The 24,155-nt window shown below is 37.9% G+C and overlaps 1 pseudogene; it reads right to left on the bottom strand.

Annotated features, from left to right (window-relative positions):
• Positions 1 to 22,105, bottom strand: part of LOC124527143 (eukaryotic translation initiation factor 3 subunit E-like) — a 47,512-nt pseudogene extending 25,407 nt beyond the window's left edge.
• Between the last annotated feature and the right edge of the window lie 2,050 nt (positions 22,106 to 24,155).

Genomic DNA, 24,155 nt, shown 5'->3' on the forward strand with positions numbered 1-24,155 from the left:
GAAGCTCCAACAGGCCCCTTCTTCTTCAGACATCCTGACATCCTGTCCTTAAAGTCTATTTATGGACTAGACATACGGCTCAGGAATCTATCTGACCTATGGAGTGATAAATTTTTCAACTAGATGCAGGGTCTTAAAAAAAAAGAAAGAATGAAAAGCTGAATCTCAGATAATTCAGGCCCACAATAATTATGAATTTGAAATAAAGCATTAATATAAAAACCATAGGTCTAAAGATTCTGTCTGCTATTGGTTCTCAGGGTTATCAGCTATTATGTTGAACCAAATGATATGCCATTTTTGCCATTTTTATGAATGAAAATGTTGATTATAAGCAATTTCATGTGGTTCAGTGTAAATTTATCAGCATGACTTTCATAGCAGAAAAAGGCCTTCAAGTGACGTAAAGTATTTTCTGGTCACCTTAGGAAACACAGTCTTCTGGTGACTATCGTATCAACCTGACTTGCTTGTGTTTTGTGTTGTTTTGTTTTGTTTTTGTTTTGTTTTCTCTCTCTCTTCAAAGCTATTATCAGAATCTGGACTTGTTTTGTCTTTTTTTCTTCTTCTTTATTTGCGTATCCTCTGTTTCCTTTTCCACAGTAGAGTTTACTCTCATCACCTAGAAAAGTGCCTGGAACATAGGAAGCACTCAATAAACATTTGTTGAATAAAATAAACTTGATGGGTTGAAACATCTGCCTAAAATGTTGAATTATTAGGTATATTTTCTATTTGGAGTGTTGCTATAAAATATACATTTCCAATTCCCCAATGTGCCTTTGAAAAAGATAAATTAATTCATTTTGTTAGTGATATTGCATTGCCTGTGGCCTGACTTGTCAGTGTGGCTACAATAGACTAATGATTGGGTAACAAGAGTTTATTTATCATAGAACCAATTTTTGCTACTGAACTGAAGTATAAATAATGGTATATCAGGATTTACATTATAAATACTGTTCTAGGGTTTGTTAGTTGGTCATAAAAATTCTCCCTAGGCTGAAACAGCTAGTGTATATACCACATATAATATATCAAAATAAGAGTGAAATGCTCCCTTTGTTAGGCAAAGAACAAACATTGCATACAAATTATTTTTGTACAGGGAGAGTGAAGCTATTGAAGAACCCCAGTTTCTTGATGACACTCAGGATCTTGGAAAAATGATTAAAATAGGAGATGAAGTGTATACCACACAGAAGAAATGGAGTGCTACTAGAATGTTCATTCAGAAGAGAAAATTAGATTTTTTTTGATAACATCAAGAGGCAAGAAGGTTTCATAACTGTGGCCAAAAACTGGGGGTACCAAAAAGAGTTGCCAAGAACTACATGTCAGGCTGCTGGTGGTATTCCATCGTGCCAGCACTCTTGACGTTGAAGTGCAGTCTGACCTCCTACAAGCATAAGAGATTGAGTTTTACAAACCTCCTGTAGAAGTCATTACTTTTGGGGAAAATACAATTTGGCTACAAAATTCTCTCTCATGTCCAAAAAACTTATTCTGTAAAGCATAGTATTTTGGTCAATTGAGAATATTCAAAAATCCTTCCTCTCCTACATCCTCAGACCATGGACGTGCCAAAATCAAGTGACTTCTCCATTGGGACTTCCCTGGCTAAATATGTCACCACTATAGGGCGCCTGGGGGGCTCAGTTGGCTACGCATCCAACTTCGGCTCAGGTCATGATCTCGTGGTTCACAAGTTGGAGACCTGCCTCCAGCTCTGTGCTGACAGCTCAAAGTCTGGAGCCTGCTTCAGATTCTATATGTGTCCCTCTCTCTCTGCCCCTTCCCTGCTCACACTCGTTCTCTCTCTCTCTTTCTCAAAAATAAATAAACATAAAAAAAGAAAGTTGTCACCATTACAGAACAACTTAAGGAGCAGCCTAAGGATGGAAGTCTACCCCGGAGCTTCTGGTTTTCTGGTAGCTAGGATAGGCAGATTTTGCAACAGCCAGCCACAGGAAATAATGGTGACTGCCTTGGAACCAATAAGCATTAAAAATCATTGTTCTGAGGACATACCTAAAATTTTTTAAACATTAAGCATTGTTGTTCTAATGACCTACCTAAAATGTTTAAAATTTCCTCTGATGTGACAAGCTCTTCAGAGATGTTATACATATAATTTTATCTGCCTAGATTGTTCTTCCCTTGATCACGGCCTACCTATCCTTTCAGGGTTCTGGTTGTATCTTATGTTCTCAGACAAATCTTCCCCACCAGCCCCTCAGCCCTTATCTTAACAGCCATAGCTACACACAGAGGCACACACACTCAGGCCTTCCTAGTACACATCCTCATAGCCCCTTCTTCATTTCCCCCATAGCACCTTGATATGTGTGTGACCATTAGCTCTGTAAGGGCAGGCACATCTTTTCCGCTTAATGCTGCGTCCCCAGAATCTGGCAGGCTACCTGGCCCATAGTGGTTACTTAATAAATATTGCCGAATGCTTGACGCTTTGAAGTTGTTTTTCTTCGGTTCCTCTGTGTTTTCCTTTGAACTAGAGTTTATAATAGATACAGCCGGTGCATTCCTTTGTGGGACTGCCCTGTTTTGTTTCCAGCCTCAACTCCACACTCCTGCCAAACCAACCATTTGTCGTCTCTCGTCGATCGCTCCACAGCTGCCAACTGCAGCGGCTTCTCTGGGGTTGGCTCTCCGCTAACATTCACGGCTGAGGCAAGTTTCTTTGGCGCCCAAGTTTTAGTTCTAGTCAATGAACATTTATTGAGCATCTGAAATTTGCCAGACACTGTATGAGGGCCTTAGATTTAAAAATGAAGAAGATCGTGGGGCGCCTGGGTGGCTCCGTCGGTTAAGCGGGGGACTCTTGATCTCGGTTGGGGTCATGATCTCGCAGTTTCTGAGTTTGAGCCCCGCATGGGGCTCAGCACTGATGCTGTGGAGCCTGCTTGGGATTCTGTCTCTCTTTTTCTCTGACCCTCCCCTGCTTGTGCTCGCTCTCTCTCAAAATAAATAAAATTAAAAAAAAATTGTAGAAAATCGTTTTTACCTTTGAGGATCTTTGAGTCAAGGGTGAGGAGAGAAACACATTGATAGATCAATGCAGTGAAAGGTGCTAAATGTCACAGTTGGGGTCCTATAGGTTAGCCTAAACGGAGGGAAAGGAGGTTTCCTCATTGCTGGGACTTGCTAACACTTACGGGTCCCTGGTACGTGTATATTCAGCGACTCTCTCACGAGAAGCAAGTGGTCTGTAGGTTGAATCATGAGAATATCAGATGCTGATAAAAATCCTTTTTTTTAAATTAAAACATTTTTAAATTTATTTTCAGAGAGTCAGAGACAACATGAGTGAGGGAGGGCCAGAGAGAGACAGAGAGAGAGAGAGAGAGGGAGAGAGAGAGAGAGAGAGAGAGGGAGGGTGAAAGTCCCAAGCAGGCTCCCCACTGCCAGCACAGAGACCAATGTGGGACTTGAACTCACAAACTGTGAGAACATGATCTGAGCCGAAAAGAAGAGTCAGATGCTTAACTGACCGAGCCACCCAGGTGCCCCGCTGATACAAATTCTTAAATACCCACATAAAAATTTTGTCTGGGACAGGAACTTCATACATCTCACTCTTGGTGTGGGTTTCTTTTTAAATGCAGAGTTCCAAGCTCTAAACTCTAATCAGAGTTATTGCTTCAGGAGATTTGTGTCTAAAAAGATTTTTTTAATGTTTACTTATTTTGGGGAGAGAGAGAGAGAGAGAGAGCTGACAGCAGAGAGCCTGATGTAAGGCTCGAACTCACAAACTGAGAGATCATGACCTGAGCCGAAACCAAGAGTCAGACGCTTAACCAACTGAACCATCCTCTCCCACCACCCCTCCCACACCCCCAGGAAATTTGTTTCTAATGAGTATTCAAGATATTTCTGATGCTGCAGGGCTACAGACCTAGCCCTTCCTTCACAAACGTCAACATCAGCCTTCTGGGTTGTAACAACTGTGTTTCACCTGGCAACCGTCTTCTCTTTTACCCTTTCCTCACTACCTTACAGAAAACTTATTTTCCCAGAAATCGTTCTCATTTTGAAGATATTCTCCCTTTAAACAACGGGAAGACATCATTATGTTTGGTGGGGAGGACAGCCTCCAAGCACAGATGTCCTTCCTCTATTGTTCCGGATAAAAGATGGAACTGCAAAGCCAACTCTAGGTGCCAGTGCATTGCATCCTGCTTCCTCACTTGTTAATGACCAATCTCTTTGAAACGCTCACACACAGTAGATTGGAGTTGTGAATGGAAATCCTAGGAAACAGTGATCACTGGTTTTGGGGCATTTATACCAGCATAAAGCAGCCCATTGTGGGAATCTGCCATTTCCATCAGGTATGTGTTAGCTCTAATTGAGAAGCCTTCTGCTATTACCCCAGTTGGATATGGTCCTTTATTCCTCAGGGCTTTATTTATTTATTTTTGGCACTTCCTCTTATCTATTATACTTAATTCTTTCTTGAAATATATTCTGCTGGAAGATAGAATCTGAGCTCTGAAAGGGACCTTACCTTGTCTCTGAAAATACAGAGCAAGATCAAGTCAGGAATGTGAGCTAGAAACCACGGGTCCTGCCTGCCTGCCTCCGGCCAAATTATAACTAACTTTTTGTAGAGCACTTCATGCATTCAAAATGCATTTTTTTTTACATATTATATTATTTAATTCTCATACTTCTCCTGTGAGTTAGTTATTCATAAATATTTCACAGGTAGAAAAATAGGGCGCAGAAGTCAAATGACTGGCCAAAGATCACAGAGCAAGCAGAGGGGAAATAAAAAAAAATCAAAAGCAGGCCTTCAACCGTTAAATTCTGTGATGTTCCTGTATCTTGTAAATGTACAGTGTCACCCCCTACAGCCTGTGTCAGTCCCCTGGAAACCAAAGGTTTTATTCATCTTTACACCCGCACCCCCAATGGCTCTTTCATCTGGCTTAAGGGGAGTTTAATGTGTTTATTATTCGGTTGAACAGAATTTGTTTTTTGGGTAAGTGTCTGTTGAGTATTTATTTGTTTTCCTTAACAAAACATGTGTATTTTACTTTCCAAGCTGGCCTTCAAAGTTCAGAAGTAAGCAAATAACAGAAAAGCAAAGCAAACAAAACCACAAAAACGAACCAGCATTTCCTCCAAAAAAGAACGCAATGCCATTTAAGCTTCAGTTACACTTCTCGCTGCCCTGGGAGCAGCCACGCCAGGGCCCGAGGCCTCTGGCTGATCCAGGGCCCATTTTGAGTTCCCCGCATTGTTCCTGGCACCACGGCTCCTGTGTAGCAAGCAGGATATTCGACTTGACAAGGCTCTTTCTTTCTGGATCAGGGAGGGAGCAAGGTTCTTGTCAGTTTGAATCACGAGTCCACACTTGGCGGAGCCGACTGGACAGGCCCAGTGGGGGAAGGGGCCATGTGCGCGCCATCCGTGCGCGCGTCACGTGGGCCTCTCTCCCCATCTCGCAAATAACTCCACTGGCTTCAAGCTACCCTGCTCCGAGAGGGCCTGTTTACCATTTGGCCAGCTGATCCCCTTCTGACGCTGAATATCCTCGTTATCCAGCAGCTAAAATTTTACTTTTCAGGCTTCATCCCTCTACCGCGATTTTTCTCACAGCGGCAGCTGAGAATATCCAGTTCTGCAATTCTCAGGGTTTTACTGTTTTAAAAACGCATTTCTAAGGATATATATATATATATATGCCTTTTTTGGAGTCCACGTCAAAAGGCTTTCAGAAGTCATCAAAAAAAAAAAAAAATCCCCCAACTGAAAACTTAGTATATGTTGTTCTAAAAAATGTTTTGTCTTTATTATTATTTTTTGAAAAAACGGAGTTTTAGAAGAATAACATAGAATTAATGAAAGGTACAGTCTGGGAATTTTGATTGAGTAACAAAGAAAACACAAATGTTCACGTTACTTTATCTCTTTATCCCTAAAAGTTTGCACTTCAGTTGTGTTTGTTGGAAGAGGAAAGAAGAAAGTTTGATTGGTTGCGAATTCTCACACGTGTCTGAAAAATAAGTAATCTGGTTCCATGTTTCTTTACATGGACCTTGAGAACACTATTTTTGATTATCATGTGAATGTGAAATTCTGTCCTTTGCCGTTTTTGTTTCCTAATAGCGAAATGGCAAGAAAGCCTTTTTTCTGAGCCCATGCAAACCACTCTTTACAATGTTTTTATGGCAACAGAACCGGTCACTAGCTATTTGTGATTTAATTACAGAATTTTGTGATGCTGATTATCCAACCAACTTGCTAAATATGTCAACAAACCAGGTAATTAAGGGAAGGAAAAAGGAAAATGGCTGATAATGTTAAATTCAGTCAAAACAATTGTTCTGTGCTTTTTTGCATCCTTTTCAATGTTTTCTGCTGAAACTAAAACTCAAATAATAAAATCACACTTTGCGTAACAAACGTGATTTTTTTTGTCTAGTTTCCTGATCCTCAACGAAAATTTACCACACTTTTAGAGGTATATCTGAAGCTGAACTTGCATTAAATTTTTTTCAACAGGTGATAATTATAAAAACATTGCTCTTTGGGACTTTTGGCCATGCTCTTTTTCACTTTTTCATTCCCTTGTTTTAGTTACGTTCGGCTTGTCCCCTTTGCCAGAAACTTATAGGGGCAATATACTATTATTATTCTATTACCAACTTAGCTACACTTTGGGTGTAGCTTTTTCTCATTGGGGTACCTTATGGGATTTCTCTGATGCACTAAATCATTACTGCCATAATTCACTGATAATTAGTTTTTGAGTATTTACTAACCTGGATGGTACCCAACAGGGCGCTGTGATACTGCTTCATTGTTTAGTTATCATTATAGTTCTAGCCCTAAAAGATTTGGTAGTCTAAAACCACTAATAGAACAGTCTAAACCCATTAATATAGAGGTTAGTGATTACTCATGAAATTGAGAAAAGAACTAAACAGATACGAATATGTAACTCATCACATAAATTTGGAGCTACATAGTATTTAGGATCAAGGCCAGTTGAGAGCTGAGCCAACAGGTAAAATCCAGACCAGTCAAGCAGAGATTAAAGTGCAAAGCAAAACAATGTAGAGAGCAGAATTTTTCCCCCATGGGGGGCTTCAGGATAGTGAGAATGTCTCCTGTTGTAAACAGATGTTCAGAGAAGTTGTTATGAAATTATTCAGAGTTGAGAAAGTGTCTGTGCCCAGTAGATGGATGAGGCTTTCATATTAATCCTGAAAAACAAGCATTGCTTAAAACCTCTGTTGCTCACTAACCTTGGAGTATTTAACTTGAGGATTAGAGTCTCACTCTCTCAGTTTTTGAGAGGAGATCGAGAAAGGGTACTTACTTTGCTACCGCTTGATACTACTGGAAATACATTGGGTGACAGGAACCACCAACTTCCTAGGATGTTAGAGAAGCCCCTGAATGAGAGCAGTATAGCCCAGCATTGGGTAGGGGAGTCAGTAATAGGGGAATGAGAGGAAGTCACAATTAGGAAAACCTCATTCTCCGATCCAGTTCATAGATTTCCCAAGTGCAAGTTGATGCAACACAAAAGTGAAGGAAAATTTGTTTTGACTTGTCGTTTTGCTGTGTTTGTTTAGTTATGATATATAGCTGTGTATTCCATTAAAAATGTAAAAAAAATGTTAAAATAGTTCAGAGATGATCAGATGAACTATCTGCAGGAGAGACAATAAAGAGCATTCTAAAATGGAATATAAAATCATCTGTAAAAAGCTAGACTTTGAAACAACTGAGTACACTCACATGTGTTATGAGTTAGTGGTCTTGTGATTTTCAAATTATGCCACTGTACATAATAGAGCGTTGTTTGATAGACCTCACTAAGTGGCCTGGCACTAAACCAGATCTGTCATCTACAGGAGAAGAAGGCAATTCCAATTTCATCTAAATAAGCTCATATTAAAATAAGGAAAAACAAATGTGACACAGCTGCAGTAGTTTGGCCAAGTCAAAAATGCTTACAAATATTTTATGTCTGTAATATAAGACTGCTTACTAATGGGAGGATCTTATGTGTAAAGAGTGCCAGATTGCCTCTGATATAAGTTGGTAATAAAAACGCTATAGGGTTAGTATTTATGATCCCTGTAGGTTATAATAACATGCTTCCTGTGTTATTGCTTTAACAGACACTAAGAAAAAAAATCTATACAATGTGGTCACTTTCCTTAAATAGCACGTATGACATGTGCACAATCAGCTAGGACATTGAATCAACATTTTATCAGAACTTGTTACACATCTTGTAAGCCACAGTTTATATAAACATGTGCCTTTTCTTTCCTGAAGAGAACGTCATGCGTGCTCTGGATCATGCTATGTTCCACTGACATACAAACAGGGAAGCATGCCAAATGAATAAATGTCATGTTTTAGTCAATACCTACAGTGTTCTTTAGTAGAAGGGGAAAAAGAATGTAGCTAAGTTAAAGCAATATAATAAATGATGAAGTTCTGAGGTTTGTTAATAAAGACACCTTATTTATTATGCAAAGTCAAGGAATTTCCCCTGGGGAAAAGAAAATGTAACATAACTCTACTGATGTATTTGAAACAACAAAAAAATTAGTCTCCTAAAGGGAATGGTGCAATTCCTATCACTTCAATCTGCTTGGCAACTACGAAATATGGGAATAACCTCAAGGAAAATAACCCAACCGTTCTGTAGATCATTAAGCAAAGGGGAGATTGTTGTGACATTTTGGTTTTGAAGTCAACAAAGGATTTAAGTGTGATTATTTAATGGATATTATGTTAGGAGACACGTATGTGGATGCTTGTAATGTCAATCCTGAAGTATGGAGATTACTCCTATCTCAGTTGAACACTGAGGTGTTCCTATAAGAGTGTCATCAACATTAAATTTGAATCCCCCCACCCTCAGACCAATCCCCGCCAACTCATTTACCTCTTGACTTTTAACTGGGGATATTTCTGGAGGATGAATCCCACAGAGTGGCTCTACTGAAGGTGATGTCAGGTTTTATTGCAAGCCTGGAAAGACACTTTTAGGCAGGCATGGTCATATGGCACCCCTTCAACCACATATAGGCTGACTATTCTACCTCTATGCTGGGCTGGCCCATCCACAAGTTTTCCTCTTGGGAAAATGTTCTGCAAGCATTTTTGATAGGAACAAATGGGACTTCTATCTACTCCATAGTTAGCGTGAGATTCAGCAATTAAATAGAAAGTGATATAGTTTGGAGTCAGATATGCAAAAATTGAGATTGTGTGGTAGGCAGGATTCCAAGATGGCCTCAAAGAGTCCTGGCCTTTCACATGCATAATATAGTCCTTTCCCTATTAGTGTGGGTGGGACTTGTGAATATCATGGGGTATTAATCCCATGATTCTATTATATTAAATGACAAAAGTGAAGTAATTTTGCAGATGTGATTAGTTCTTAATTAGTTGATTTTGAATTAATCAAAAAAGGAATTATCCTGTGTGGGCTGAATTAATCAGGTGAGCCATTTCAAAAAGAGTCTAGAGGCAAGACACAAGGAGCAGCAACAGACTCTCTCCTGTTTGCCTTGAAGAAGCAAGTGCCAATGGTGTGGAAAGGGCCATGTGCCAGAGAAGGGAGCTTCAGTCCACACAGCTGCAAGAAACTGAATTCTTTTTTTTTTATTTTTTTTGTTTTACATTTATTTATTTTTGAGAGACAGAGACAGAATGTGAGTAAGGGAGAGTCAGAGACAGAGAGAGACAGAATCTGAAGCAGGCCCCAGGCTCTGAGCTGTCAGCACAGAGCCTGACGCGGGGCTTGAACCCACGAGCTGTGAGATCATGACCTGAGCCGAAGTCGGACGCTTAACCGACTGAGCCACCCAGGGGCCCCAAGACACTGAATTCTGCCTACAACCAGTGAGCTTGGAAGAGGACTCTGAGATAACACGAGATTATACCTCCAGTCAATACTCTGATGTAAATTTTGTGAGACCCTGAGCAAATTACCCAGCTAAACTGGGCTCAGACCCACAGAAATGGTAAAATAATGAATAGTGGATGTGTGTTGTTTTAAGCGCCTAAGTTCGGGTACAGACTTCTTTGTTACACGGCCAATACCGATAGCCTACCATTCTCTGTGTCAGTGTTTAGCTGGTCTTGCTCCCAGGAAAATTTTTACTGAATTGAAGTCCATATCCTTCAGTTCAGTTTGCTAAGGAAACAGACTGTTGGAAAACCTCCTCCTTATAATAACTTAGTAACTTTTTTCTTCCACTCTAGTTTATACATCAAGAAATCTGGATTCCCTTAACTTTTATATGTAAAACACCTAACCTCCACATTCAAATAACATTCCTATAATACATATTTTCAGTTCTTAAGATGTTCCTTTCTGAATAACTTCAGTTTTCCCACACATCCTGTGTTGACTTAAATGGATTTAAGATCCCATAAGGAACTTGCCACCGAGAGTGGAATAGAGGCGTGTGTCCTTGCCCTTGTACCTCATGCATCCTTGCATGCTATATATAGGAAAATATCTCATTTGTTTGACCTTTTGTCTATTTGTTGATTTGCCACAATTTGTAATGCCAGCTGGAAATTGTTGATTCAATTTCAGTTTGGGTGTGCATTCCAACTCATGTGTCTTCTCTTTGTCATTGAAACCATTGCAGATGTTTCCCAATTTTAACTCTGTAGTTTATTTCAGATCCAGTAGAACCAGGCAGGTATTGATAGCTTGTCATTGTTTTCTGTTTTGCTTCATTTTGTTTTAATTGTGCTAAAACAAAACAAAACAAAACAATCTTAACTCTTCTAAGAGTACAGTTCACTGGTGTCAGGTGTATTCACATTGTTGTGCAACCAATCTCTGGAACTTTGTCATTTTGCACAATTGAAATGCTACACCCATTAGACAACTCCCCATTTCCCTGTCCTCCCAGGCCCTAGCAACCACCATTCATTTTTATGTTTATATGAATTTGAATATTCTGAATACTTCATATAAATGGAGTCATATAGTATTTATCATTGTCTTTTTGTGCCTAGCTTATTTTGCTTAGCATAATGTCCTCAAGTTTTATCCATTTATTGCTCAGAGTTCTATATTAGAGTTCTCCAGAGAAACAGAATCAATAGGAGATTATGCATATATATGTATATACATATGTATATACACATACACACATACATAGAGAGAGAGAGAGAGATAGAGAGATAGAGAGATAGAGATGATATAGAGATAGAGATGAGATAGTAATAGAGATAGAGATTTTAAAGGATTATCTCATACAGTTATAGAGTCTGGGAAGTCCAAAATCCACAGGAATGGCAAGCTAAAAGCCCCAGGGAAAAGTCAATGCTGTGGTTTACATCCAAAGGTTGTCAGGCTAAAGGCCCTTCAAAAGAGCTGTTGTAGTTCATGTCCAAACGTCCTCTGCTAGTATTATTTTCTTTTTTAAAGCTGAATAACATTTCATTTTGTGCATATAACACATTTTGTTTATGCATTCATCTGTGGATGGATACTTGGAGTGTTTTCATCTCTTGGCTATTGTAAATAGTGCTGCTAGGAACCTAGGTGTGCAAATATCTCTTCAAGATTCTGCTCTCAATTCTTATGGGTATATGCACATAAGTGAAAGTGTTAAATCATACGATTGTTCTACTTTGAACTTTTTGAGGGACCATCATACTGTTTTTTATAGTGACTACACCATTTTCCATTCCCACCAACAGTGTGCCAAGATTTCTGATTTCTCCCCATCTGCATCAACACTTGTTATTCATTTGTTATTTTGTATTATTTTTGTTTTACCAGTAGCCATTCTCACAGGTGTGAGGTAATATTTCGTTCTAGCTCTGATTTGCATTTTTCTAACGACCAGTGATGTTGCGTATCTTTTCCTTTGCTTGTTGGCCATTTGCGTCACCTCTTTGGAGAAACGTCTGTTCAAGTTCTTTGTACATTTTCTCATTGGGTTATTTGTTGCTGTTGTTGAGTTTTCGAAGTTCTTTGTATGGTCTGGATATTGGCCCTTAGTAGATACATGACTTGCAAACATTTTGTCCTATTATGTAGGTTGCCTTTACACTGATTGGGTTCTTTTATATGCAGAAGTTTGTATGTTTGATGTGGTTCCATTAGTCTATTTTTTTGTTGTTGTTCTTGCCTGTGCTTTGATGTCATATTAAAAAAAATAACTTGCCAATCCAATGTAATGAAGGCTTTTTCTGTGTTATTCCAGGAGTTTTATAGTTTTAGGTCTTCCATTTAAGTCTTTGATCTGTTTTGAGCTAATTTTTGTATATGATGTAAGCTCGCAATCCAGCTTCATTCTTTTGCAATGAGGCTATCCAGTCTTCCTGGTGCCATTTGTTGAAGAAACTGCTCTTTCTCTGAATGGACGGTCTTGGCACCCTTGTGGAAAATCATTTAACCATAAATGTGAGGGTTTATTTTTGGGATCTCTGTTCTATTTTATTGGTCTTTACGTCTGTCATTATGCCAGTATCATACTGTTTTGATTATTGTAGCTTTGTAATAAGTCTTGAAATCAGGAAGTATAAGATCTATAACTTTGTTCCTCTTTTTCAAGATTTTCTTGGCTATTCGGTGTCTCTTGAGAATCCACATGAATTTTTGGATGGATTTTTCTGTTTCTTCGAAAATGTTATTGAGATTTTGATAGGGATTGCATTAAAACCGTAGATCACTTTGAGTGGTATTGACATCATAACATTACTAAATCTTTCAATCCATAAACAGGGACTGTCTTTCCATTTCATTGTTTTCTGTAATTTCCTTCAGCAGCATTTCTTAATTTCCTTCAGTCTTCAGTGTACAAGTCTCTTACCTCCATGATTAAGTTTATTCCTAAATATTTCTTCTTTCCTACGCTATTGTAATTACACTTGTTTTTTAAATTCCCTCTTTGAATCATTCATTGTTAACATATAGAAACACAACTGATTCTTGTGTATTGATTTTGTATCCTGCAACTTTGCCAAATTCATTTATTATTAGTTCTAATGTGTATTTCTGTGGGATCTTTATAGGGTTTTCTACCCATGACATTATTTTGTCTTGAACAGAGGTATTATTTTTTCTTTTTGATTTGGATGCTTTTTTTTTCTTGCCTAATTGCTCTAGATAGGACTTCCAGAATTATGTTGAATAGAAGTGACAAAAGCATACACCTTCCTCTTATTCCTGATGTTAGAGGGAATGATTTTAGTCTTTCACCATCAAATATGGTGTTAGCTATGGGCTTTTCACTTATGGCCTTTTTATGTTGAAGTAGTTTTTTTTTTTTCTATTCTTCATTTGTTGTGTGTTTTTATCATGCAAGGATGTTGAGTTTTGTCAGATATTTTATGGATCAGTTCAGACAATCATGTGGTTTATGGTCTTCATTATATTAATGTGATCATACAAAATTGACTGATTTTTATAAGTTGAACCATCCTTTCATTCCAGAAATAAATCTTGGAATCTTGGTTATTGTGTATAAATGTGTATAAATAGATTTGCTGGTATTTGTTGAGGATTTTTATATCAATATTCATCAGGGACATTGATCAATAGTTTTCGTATCTTGTATTGTCTTGATGTGGCTTTGGTATCAGGGTAATGTTGGCCTCACAGAATGACTTTTCAAGTGTTCTTTTCAATTTTTGGAAGACTTTGAGGAAGATTGATGTGAATTCTTCTTTAAATATTTGATAGAATTCACCGATGAAGCCTTCTGGTCCTGGGCTTTTTTGTTGTTGGTAAGAGATTTTTGTTGTTGTTTTTGTTAAGTTTATTTATTTATTTTGAGAGAGAGAGAGAGAGAGAATATGAGCTGGGGAGGGGCAGAGAGAGAGGGACAGAATCCCAAGCTGTGAGCACTGAGCCTAACTTGGGGCTTCATTCCACAAACTATGAGATCATGACCTGAGCCAAAGTCACCTGAGTTGAACGTTTAATCAAGAGGGCCACCCAAGAGCCCCTACTGGGTGGTTTTTGATTGCTGATTCGATCCCTTTACTAGTGACAGTTCTGCTAAGGCTTCCTATTTCTTCATGATTAGTTTGGGTAGGCTCTGTGTTTCCAGGAATTTATACATTTTATCTAGGTTATCAAATTTGTTGGCATACAATTTTTTATAGTATTCTCTTATAATTCTTTTATTTCTGTAAGATTGATTATAATGTCTCCTCTTTCATTTCCAATTTAATTGAATCTCCTTTCTTTTTTACATAGTTAATTTAGCCAAAGTTTTATTTATTTGGTTGATCTTTTAAAAATATAATTCTTGGTTTTATGAATTTTCTGTACTTTTTCTTCTTTCTTTATTTTGTTGATTTCTATTCTAATCTGTAATTTCCTTATGTCAGCTAGTTTTGGGTTTAGTTCTTTTTTTTCTAGTTCTTTAAGTTATAAAATTAGGCTCTTGATTTGAAATCTTTCTTTTTTATTGTAAGCAATAACAACTATATATTTCTATTTTAGCACTGTTTTCACTGCATCCCATAGTTTGGAATGTCATATTTTTATTTTCATTTGTGTCAAAATATTTTCTAAGTTCTCTTGTGATTTCTTTTTTGACTCATTGGTTGTTTCAAAATGTCTTATTTCATTTCCACATATTTGTAGATTTTCCAGTTTTCCTTGTATTGATTTTTAGTCATGTTCCATTTTGATCAGAAAAGATGCTTAGTGTGATTTCAATTTTATTAAATTTACTAAGACTTGTTTTGTAGCATAAAATGCACTCTGCCCTGGAGAATGTTCCCTGTATACTTGAGAAGAGTGTATATTTTGCTGTTGGTGGATAGAGTTTTCTCTCTATGTCTGTTAGATCCAATTGGTGTAAGATGTTGCTCACGTGTTGATTTTCTGTCTGGTTATTTTGCTGTTGTTTTTTAATTGTGAAGTTTACTTCTGCACAATTTGTTTGATTACTTCTACTGTACAGTTTGTTTGATCTTTCTCTAATTCCCTAATTTGTTTCTAAGTAAGTTTTTTTTTCTTTTATTTTTGGTGTTTGTGGGGGTGGATATGGGGGAAGGTATGGAGAGAGAAGAATAGCATCACATAGACTGTTATAGAAACAAGAAAATGATTGGGCTATAGAATGGCAAACTCAGCAACTTCCTCCAGAGCTTTCTGAGTGGTTGACTCAAACATTCATCATCTGCCTAAAGCTATACATATTGCTGTCTAAAGTAGGAGGGCAGATACCTGAGATTCCCAAATGAGTCCTGGGGCCAGAGAAATGGGGCAAGGATTCCATACAGCTTAAACCTTCTGTGAGGAATAAGTAGTTTAGCACTTGGTGGACAATCTGCATACCTTAAAGCAGACCCTGCTCTGCTGCAGGTGCTCATTTCTCCCTCTGTGGAGCCTCAACTTCTGCAATCATCGTTCCTTCATCAGACATTGCATTTATTGCCGCTGCGTAGATACCCTCATTTGGGTTAATGAAATGTAAAGAAGGAGAAGAAGAAGAAGGAGAAGAAGAAGAAGAAGAAGAAGCATCAAGATATAAAAAGGGAAAACTAATTCAAGTGGAAGAGAATTAATATAAGAAAAAGAAGAAAATATTAAAATAGTTATAATGGAGATTTTATTTATTTATTTTTAGGTACTCTGTATACCCTACATAGGGCTGGAACTCACCACCCTGAGATGAAGCATCGCATGCTCTTCCTCCTGAGCCAGTCAGGTGGTCCTTCTCATGGAAATTTTAAATAATAGAATTCAAAAATCAGTAAAATAGGCAGCACTGGAGAAATTCCTGGAAGTTAGACTTAATTTTCCATGTGTCACTTTCCATCTTTCATTTATTAAGTTGATTTTCTTTTTTTTTTAATTTTTTAATGTTTATTTATTTTTGAGAGAGAGAGAGAGAGACAAAGTGTGAGCAGGGGAGGGGCCGAGAGGGAGGGAGACACAGAATCTGAAGCAGGCTCCAGGTGCTGAACTGATAGCACAGAGCCCCACATGGGGCTCGAACTCACATTGGTAAGATCATGACCTGAGCCGAGGTCGGAAGCTTAACCAACTGAGCCACCCAGGTGCCCGTATTAACCTGATTTTCCAAACCAGTGATTTAGATTTCAAAGTGTGGTCCCTGGACCAGCAACAATAGTAGCAACTGAGAACTTGCTAGAAATGCAAAGTCTTGAGCCTCAATGTAGACCTACTGAATTAGAAGGTTTGGGTATGGAACCCAGCAATCTGTTTTACTGAACCCTGCAGGTGATTCTGAGGCATGCTAGAATCTGAGACCCATGGCTTGACTACTTATTGGAATCATCTAAGGAATGTTAAGAGCTGTTGGTGACTGGCCGCTCCCCCAGGCAATTCTGACTTAATAGACTTGGGGGGCAGTTTGGGTTTCAGGAGTTTTAAAAGCTCCCCAGGTGATTCTAATGTGCAGCTACAGATGAGAACCAATGATCTATATCTACTGGGCTCAAACAATTAGATCCCTTTCCAGATCTGGTTAAAACAGTGATTTCCAAACACATCTGCTCACTGGGATCACTTGGTAAACTTCACCAATAACTGATACACTGGAGCACCCCCAGAGACTGAGAATTAATTGGTATGTGACCTGAGCCTGAAAAATACAAAAATCAGCTGATTCTGATGTGCAGACAAGTTTGGGAAAGAGTGGGTTAAAGACTAAATTCCCAGTTCTAAAAACTAAATTACTAGCTTTAAAGTAGACACTAAATTTATGACCTTTATAAAAACTAATGATATATAATTATATATATGTATAACTGAAGAGTTAACTGCCTCTCAATATCCCTAAACAAAATGGAGATTAAAAAGAAAAAAAAAAGGGTGATTCGTAGCCCAAGGTAAGGTAAAGGGAGCAGTGCTTCTCAACCCTGGCAACACATTAAAATCTCATGGGAACTTTTAAAACTTCTAATACCTAGGCCTCACCTCACGCCAATTAAATCCAATTAAATCCAAACCTCTGGGTGTAACCGGGGTATCAGTATTGTTTAAATTAAATCAGAACGTTGCAGAGTAATCAAAGTTTCACTATTCCTTAAATCTCCTCCAAAAGGGGAACCCTGTTAGGGCACCTGGGTGGCTCAGTGGGTTAAGCGTCAGACTTCGGCTCAGGTCATAATTTCAGTTTGAGCTCAAACCTTGCATCAGACTTGCTGCTGTCAGTGCAAAGCCTTCTTTGGATCCTCTATTCCCCTCTCTCTGCTCTTCCCCTACTCTCTCAAAAAAATTAAAAACAAATACTAAACAAACAAACAATACGGGAATGCTTGAGGACTGTTGGTGGGAATGCAAACTGGTGCAGCCACTCTGAAAAACAGTATGGAGTTTCCTCAAAAAAGTTAAAAATAGAAATATCCCATGACCCAGCAATTGCACTACCAGGCATTTACCCAAAGGATGAAAAATACTGATTTGAAAGGATACATGCATCCCAATGTTATAGCAATATTATCAACAATAGCCAAACTATGGAAAGAGGCAAAATATCCATCAACCGATGAATGGATGAAGAAGCGATACACACACACACACACACACACACACACACGCATGCACACAATGGAATATTACTCATTCATTAAAAAGAATAAAATCTTGCCATTTTCTACGACATGAATGGAACTAGAGTGTTTTATGCTAAGCGAAATAAGTCAGAGAAAGGTGAATATCGTATGATATCACTTACATATGGAATTTAAGAAGCAAAAAGGAGGAACATAGGGATGGGGAAAAAAAGAGAAGGAAGCAAACCATAGGAGACTCCTAACTATAGACAACAAACTGAGGGTTGCTGGAGGGAGGTGGATGGGAAATGGGCTAAAGGCGTGATGGGCATTAAGGAGGGCACTTGTGTTGAGCACTGAGTGTTATATGTAAGTGATGAATCACTAAATTCCACTCCTGAAACCAATATTACACTACATGGTAACTAACTAGAATTTAAATAAAATTTTTTAAAAAATTGAAAAAATGGAAAATAAATCTCAGAAGTTTTCACAGGGCACCTGAAGTTGAGAACCATGGGTTAGAGTGTAGCATCACTTCAGGAAAGAAGATTTAGTCATTCCAGTTTTCTTACAGGTCACAGATGAGCTGGACCTGCCTTGTGTGCTCAGGGAAGGAATGACAATGTCACTAGCAGGGGTTATGATGCTGGCACCAGCATAGGACTTTTCCTAATATATGTCTGTCCAGTATACTTTTGGCTTTTATTGTGAGTGATATGGCACTTGGTGGCTGAATACTACCTACATAAGTCACCTAATAATCTTTCAATGTTATTACTAAAAGTCAAACATTTGAGCCCCATTCAGCTTATGTTAGTGCTTATGTTAGTGCAGTGGTTTTCAACCAGTGGTGATTTGTCCCCCAAAGAATGTATTACAATGTCTAGAGATATTTTGATTGTCACAACTGTTGGAAGGGTGGGAATCTTCCACGAACACCTCATAAGTAAAGGCCAGGGAAGCTTCTAAACATCCTATAATGTACAGGACAGCTCCAGACCAACGAAGAATTATCTAGTCTAAAATGTCAGTAGTGCTGAGGCTGGAAATCCTGCTTTTGTGGTAAGCCTATAGGCTTCATCTATTTCCGGAGAAAATGTAGATCAAAGGTAGAAAGTACATTAAAAAGAAGAATTTGCCTGGGGAAGAGTCCAGAAAAGTCTCTAGGACTTCTTGATAGAAGCAAATACTGTGAATTCGATACCTTGTTCCTAAGGAAAAATAAATTCATCCACAGAGTGGTTTTGAATCGACAAATAATTATCACAAAATCTATTTAAAGTTTGCTCCTATGTTTCTCAAAGTGAATTCAAACTTACAAAATCAAATATATTTTAATGATAGAATCCCACATCTGTGGAAATATATTTAGACCAACCAACAAATCCCCTAGAGTATGTCTTCCATCCATGCTTTTGTTCCCAGGACCCTGAGTGTCCTTTGCTATCTTCTATCCAGCCTAGTCCAAGTACATTTTTGAAGTCACAGTTAAGGAGTCAAATCCTCCTTTGGCCTAGGACCCTCATGCTAAAAGAGGTATTTCTTCTTCGTGTTCTCAGAATACTCTGTGCACATTTGCATTATAGTATTCATATAAACGTTTTAAAATATGCATCTGTCTCCTCAAATAAATAGTTTCTTGAGGGTAGAATATTTGTTCTGTAGTTCCAGGATCTAGCAAAACACCTGGCACGTTATATCTACTCAAATTTTTGTTAAACAAAAAAAAAGATGATACATTTACATCCTTAGTTGTTCCTTATGCAATACTAGGAAAACAACTATTTTGGATGAACTCTTACGTAGGTAAGAGATCTATCATATCAAAAACAGTTTTGAAGTTCACTCAGACACAAAAGTCCACATTTATATTTAGACTCAATTATGGGTTTTGCTTCCTGCCTCTCCTAGTCACTTTCAACCCTCAGTTTTAGAGTTCAAGGTCACTGAGCACAAATAATAAGTTATTTCTTTTCCCCATACAAAATGCTGTAAAAACCTAACCTAAATGGATTAGCAAAAAAGCCTTGGAGTTTAATGTGTTTTTTCTAGGCTTATTATTAAAACGATCTTCATATGAATACATTTTGATTGTCTAAAAATATTTGTATATATAAAAAAGAAAAGCTTGAAACTTTGACACTCTGAGAATATATTTTCCAGCTCTTTCTAGCTGTAGCCTCCCAAGTCCTAGTTCTAGGTACTCATAAGGTATTTTTAATCATTTCTGTCTGTTCATTTTGATTAAAGGAATTGGGTTGCGGGAGGGGTGAAGAAAGTAAGTTTGCCCTTCCAGAAAGGGCTACAGAAAGTATGTCATTAACATTTTTCTACTGCCAAATTTAGTCATCAGCTTAATTGCTGGGATTTAATTGTTCTCATGAGGTTTTAACAGTGACTGCTTCATTGACCATCTTGTTCTACAAAGACAATATATGTACAGACTCTGAGATTCTATATTGTTTCTGGTAAAAGATCAGCATTTAGCTGATAGAGAAAGCAAATATACCTAGTTCAAAATATGTGTTTGTGAGAATTGTGGAGAATAGTCACTGCAAATCTAAGAATACTTCCTTTTCCATCTGTACCTGACAGCTAAAAGTCTCAATGCACCATGTACGGCATATCAAAGTGAGCAGCTAGTCAACAAACCTCTAATAAGACTCTTTCCCTTCACGTACATTTAACAAAAATAGAAAGACCATTGAAATGCAGACTAAAGAAAAAAACAAGACTGTAAACTTTACATCTGACTCACTAAGGACTTTTTATGTCTTCCTTGCTGCTGGATTTCGATTGTTTATGTACTTTTTGCTGCATTTCTGTGAGTTTTCTTCCTGTTCTCCCAAGATAATTTTGTATCGAGGAGGAGGCCGGAATCGAGGCTTTTGTTCTGGAGGTAAGAGACCAGATTCCTATATATGTACTTTAACATTGCTATTCATACTGTACAATGAACATCTGCATAGCATTCTAGCCTTTGTATTTCCCATAAATCATCACCGGATACAGGTTAATTCTAAGTAAAAGACCCTTAAGTCTTATTTCATGTCATTCCACCCACCACAATTATATTTGTATATGTGTATAAATATACAGATTTATGTGTGTTGTTCCGGAAGCAAAGTTTAATGGCTCTAGAAACCACTAATTGTGTATTGTGATGTCATAGAAAGAAAAATATAAGATGCATTTCCCAAAGTTATATATACACACATACACATACACATGTGGGGGTGTGCTACTGGATATAGAAAAGTGGGAAGCATGAAGGCTTACTTGAGAGTGGCATTTGCCCACATGTTTTGGATGAGTGGCAAAGACACATACGCATGAGGAAATGCATAAATAAATTTTAAGCCCCTCCCCCACAACGTAGGTGAATCAATTGCCTATCAATTAAGTTGTTGAACTAGATCACGTAGGTTTCGTATTTCTATAAATTTTAGAATTCTATGAATGAGATTTTTTTTTAAGCAATGCATACGCCCACCAAATTTTTCATCTGATGGTGAAAGCTGGAATCTCTATTTTTGTGGTCCTCCCAAGTGTGTTCAGATTTTTCTACAGAAATTGGTACCCAGTCCATCTTTTTCATTTTCCTCATCACTCGATGGTTAGCTCTTTCTTCAAGTTCTCTATGAATCATTTTTTGAACCATTAGAAGTGTTTAGATATTTAGTAAGGGAAGAAAATTACAGGGAATGTTTCACAAAGTAAGAATATGAAAATCTAGGTGATAACTGGCCTCTTTCAAGGGACATTACTAACATTTTCTTCCAATTTTCTAATTTGCAACAAAGTAGCTTACTTTAAAACATTTCATTATTTAAAATTATTTCAGAGCTGCATAGGCTGCATGGGGAGAGTGACTAGTCCAATTATCTTAGCAGTTATTTCTAACATGTAATGCTGTTCTGGAGGCACAGTAGCAATCAGACAGTATTGTTTGTCCCTGGAGAAACGTTACTTCACGAAAGGAGGAGTCTCCAATATTTTTTTTCCTGGAAAATGAAATGGTAGGTCCTAATAATGTACTATTTTATTATTTTAATGTTTGTTTACTTATTTACTTTGAAAGAGAGAGCATGAGTGGAGAGGAACTGGGGGGGGGGCGGGGGGAAGAGAGAGAATCCTAAGCAGACTCCACACTGTCGGCACAGAGCCCCAGTGTGGAGCTCAGTCTCACAAACTGTGAGATCATGACCTGAGCAGAAATCAAGAGTTGGACGCTTAACTGACTGAACCACCCAGGAGTCCCTAGAGGTATTATTTTAAATTGTAATTCTCTATTCTAACATATACACTTGGTTGCAGATAGTAGAATCTATTCCAGTTATTTTAAGTTGTAGAGGATTATTAAGAAATATTAGAAATATAACAGAACTTTTGGAAGCACTGAGGGAATAGATTCTAGGTTCAGCTAACAGTAATTATTCCACTCATCACACCGCAGAACTGACCTTGCCCACATCAGAACCACAGTACTTTTGCTGAAGTCAGCCATTTCCATCGCCAAGCCCAGAACCATGCTTGGTTCCATGACAAGAAAACTGCCAAGGCCACTGGAAATCTCAGATATCTCCATCTCTGCCACTCCACACCTGATGCCCTCTCCTCACATCTGTTCCAAATTAAACCTCATACAAGTGCATCTGATTAGTAGAAAATGCACTTAGCACAGAGGAGGAAAATGTAGATTTAAAAAATTCTATTTTGGAAAAGTTTCCCATGTAGGGGACTACCAAATGTGAGAATGAGATTCAGAAACTTGGAGATAACAACAGGTGACAGTTACCTACTCTATGAACTCTTTAGTAAGCACAACCTCTCAATATTGTGGTGTTACCTTTATAATGGCTTACCATTTTTTGAGGTTCCAGTTTGGCATCTAAAAGTCAGGGTAAGAAAAACCAGCAAGGTAACTGGCTGGCCAACCTTGAAATATACAAACAACAACAACAACAACAAAAAACCAAGTCAGGACTTGTTGGCCACCCTGTGCTTGATGATCTAACTTAGCAGATATTTAGGCTTCCCTGATACAGCATTGAATCCCATTTCAATATGGAAAACTTGAGTTATCAGGTCAGGACCATTTTAACAAAAATTATTTCTGTAGTTGCTAATGAGTAGTTAGGCCATGAGGTCCAGATCAAGCCAATAGAAATTCAAAGGTTTCAGCTCCCCTGGCTTTTTGACTGTTGAAATTTCCAATTCACTTTTAAACAGTTCTCTACAGAGAGCACATGTTGGCATGATTAAATCATAATGACCTCCCCATAAACACAGTCTTAACTTTCTCTAGGTAATGGTTAGCTGGATATTCTCTCCAAATGTAGCCAACTTCTTCTATATGAATGTGGAAGAATATGGAGTAAGATGAATATAAGAAAAATATAAATAAAATATATAAAAATATGTAATGTACATAATATCTAAATATACAAGTAAACAAATGTAAATAATAATATAAAAATACACACTACACTATTGAGTTTAAAGTAAAATTTATTTTTACACTTCACAAATAAAAAATACCATCTACATTTGTGCTTTCCAGAGAATGAAAGCATTATAATGGAATATTTGAGGACTTAACTCAATTTTTCCAGCTTTCTTTCCTTTGGACCATGTATGTGTGGTAAACATTTCATATAAATAACAGCATGTGCTCAAAGTTCAGGCAAGCACATAATTGCTTAATGAAAACAATTAGTAGCATTAGAAAACACTTATCTCGACGTTTTCTTTTTCCATGCCCATGAATGGATCTATGTGAGGAGCATTCACATGCATTTGCAGTTTTCTAATATTCCTTTCATAATTTATGTCTCTTGAAGTATTTTCTAGGGCTTATGTCATCTTTATCCCAAGCAAAATCTTCTCTATACTGAATCTGTTTCCCCTACTTTCGTGCCAATCTCTCCCCTTTTCATGTTCCCTGGGGCTAAAACCACTTCTTATGGTTTGTTCTTTGTTGTTGCTTCTGCCCAATCTCTCCCTGTGTTGCTCTTTCTTTCTTGGTTTTGCTCTATGTATTTATAAGTTTTATAAGGGTTTTCATGTACATATCAGCTCTCCCATATAAACACAATGGACTGTCACCCAGTGGGCTAACAGTAAGGCCAGTCCGTTAAGTGACAGTGATGGTACAAAGGATGATATCCAGGAAATGCTGGGATGATGGTCCCTACGTGCTAAAAGGAGCATGTCTTTATTTCTTCATGGTTTGGGACATTTGATTTAAAGCATTGTTAAGAGAGTAAGTTTTTAATCCTAAAAGTCAGACTATCATCTAATAACAACGAAGGGAAAAAAGAAGGAAACTATTGAGATTTAAGAAAGTTTTCAGGGGCGCCTGGGTGGCTCAGTTGGTTAAGCATCCCACTCTTGATTTTGGTTCAGGTCATCGTTTCATGGTTGTGAGATTGAGCCCCAAATCGGGGTCTGTGCTGAGCACGGATCCTGCTTAAGAGTCTCTCTTCCCCTCCATCTGCCCCTCCTCTGCTTATGCACACACACACCACCTCTCTCTCTCTCAAAAAAAAAAAGTTTTCAGAGCAGGGAAATAAATAAATGTTTTTAATTTGTTTACCAAATAAATACATGCCATCTCACACTCAGACACTACAAAG

The sequence above is a fragment of the Lynx rufus genome, unplaced genomic scaffold, assembly GCF_022079265.1.
Source record: "Lynx rufus isolate CCGP_SWC_20201006 ecotype Redwood Valley unplaced genomic scaffold, mLynRuf1.p SCAF_5, whole genome shotgun sequence".
NCBI lineage: Eukaryota > Metazoa > Chordata > Mammalia > Carnivora > Felidae > Lynx > Lynx rufus.